Below are 2,362 nucleotides of genomic sequence, written 5' to 3' on the forward strand. Positions count from 1 at the left end.
GCAACAGGACTGATGATGATGATGATGATGATGATAATACTCACTCTAATAAAGCTTCTTGATAATCAGACGCTGTTTCCTGAGTGATGTTTCCTGCAGCGCCCACCTCAGGACCGAGGTGCTCGATCAAACCAAAATATTGATACTATGTTTTCATCCTGACGATCGATCTGGTGTCAGCTGGATCAATAACGGGAAATGATTCAACCAGGGCCGCCCCTCCCTAAACGTAGAACACGCGCTGTGTGTAGGGCCTCATCTTCCATGGGGGGCCACATTTTGCGCGAGGGCGCAATGGATGCGCATATGCGCTACCGTGAGGCGCACGTAGAATCAGCTCGTGGAAGGAGAGAAGAGACCTGTAATCTGACCGCACATGCGTCGCTGCAATGATTGACAGCACTGGACACCTGACCAATCAGAGGGGTGCGCCAGCAGGTGAAGAGTTGTCGTCCAAAAGAGCCTCAGGAGTATGTGGAGGTCGGACGCTCCCCGGAGAGAGGAGAGGGAGAAATAAAGCTAAATAAGATGAAAATAGAAAATAAAAATAAAATAAAATTTCACTTAGGGCCCCATTTTGGTCAGGGGCAGACCTGGATTCAACTGTCCACACACAGAGTCGGGCAGTAACGTGTTAAGTAGGATTTATACTTGTCTGGCAAACTTGACACACGAGGCCTACACCACTGTGAGCGTTTATACCTGTGTGGTGGTGTGTCTGTGTCACTCTGCAGTTACACCTCCAAAACACTAGATGGCAGCAGGGCTGATAAGTTTAGTTGATTCAAAACAAACATTGAACACATTAAACACACATTACAGAAGGAAAGATGACAGAAACTCTGCTGCTGCAGGAAGTCGGACTAAAACTCTTTCAACTGTTAAAAACACGTCCTCAGATCTCTACTCTGAAACACCGACTACGACCTGAAGCTCCAGGAAAAACTCCTCACCAAAGGTGAGCCCTCCTCGACCGCAGAGGTCGGCTGTAGCTCTGCACTGGCTAAACAACCACAACTGGATTTTACTGGTGGACAGCTGCAGACACAGAGAGGTGATGGAGCTGGTGGTTGGATATGTGCTGGATGAAATGTTGCTCCATGAGTGACTCTGTCCACACATTCCAATTTCAACAAGACAATCGTATGGTCACTGCTTACAGTACAGTACTCGTACAGCACTCAGTCCGTTTCCATGACGACAGAGGAAACAGATTTATATAAACCCCTGTAAACATGTCAGTGCAGTGGCGTGCACAGACTTTTTGAAGGGCAGGGGCGAAAAGAAAAAAAAGTAGTAGCTCAGACCATAGGGACTTGGGTTGGGAACCCGGAGTGTCGCTGGTTCAAGTCCCTGTCCGGACCAAAATATGGAGCGTGGACTGGTGGCTGGAGAGGTGCCAGTTCACCTCCTGGGCACTGCCGAGGTGCCCTTGAGCAAGGCACTGAACCCCCCAACCGCTCGGGGCGCCTCACCAAGGGCAGCTCCCTCACTCTGACATCCCTCTACTTTGTGCACGTATAGGTCCTGTTTGTGCATGTGTGTGTCTTTCAGACCTGTGTGTAATTGACAAGCAAGAGTGAAAACATTGAATTTCCCCTCAGGGGGAATAATAAAGTAAATTAACTTAAACTAAACTTATAAAGAACAATTAAAGAACACACTGTGTGTATTTTTAAACATTTTGTCTTTTTCTTTTTTGTTCTGCGCCCTGGATGGTTTTAACCTTTTCATTTCCTCATACTCTACACTCTCCACACACACTCCACCACCCATCAATACTCTGACTCACTGGTTCCCAGCTGGTCCAGATTTCTCCTCAGTCATCAGTTCAAGGTCCCACAGATTAATATCTTCAGCATCATACTGTGTTTGAACATGTTGTTGAGTTAGGTTTCTGTCTCTGTTAAGTAGTTGTCCGTTAATCACTCGCTCTATAACAGGAAACTGCACTTCAAAGTAAAAACTCTGTGCTGGAAATTTGTTGTACTTCAAAATAAAGTGTGTTTTTTACAAACGTCTTTTCCATATTTTCTCCTCAGGGATCACGAAAGTATTTCTGATTCTGAGTCACTCGCGGTCCGTTCAGCATGGACGAGAGACCCACTTTTGGACCATGACCCACACATTGGGTCGGCTAAACGTGACCACGTGTGTGTGTTGGCTAAACGTGACCACGTGTGTGTGTTGGCTAAACGTAACCACGTATGTGTGTGTCGGCTAAACGTGACCACGTGTGTGTGTTGGCTAAACGTAACCACGTATGTGTGTGTCGGCTAAACGTAACCACGTGTGTGTGTTGGCTAAATGTAACCACGTGTGTGTGTTGGCTAAATGTAACCACGTGTGTGTGTTGGCTAAA

Source organism: Epinephelus moara, chromosome 8 (genome assembly GCF_006386435.1).
Source record: "Epinephelus moara isolate mb chromosome 8, YSFRI_EMoa_1.0, whole genome shotgun sequence".
NCBI classification, from domain to species: Eukaryota; Metazoa; Chordata; class Actinopteri; order Perciformes; family Serranidae; genus Epinephelus; species Epinephelus moara.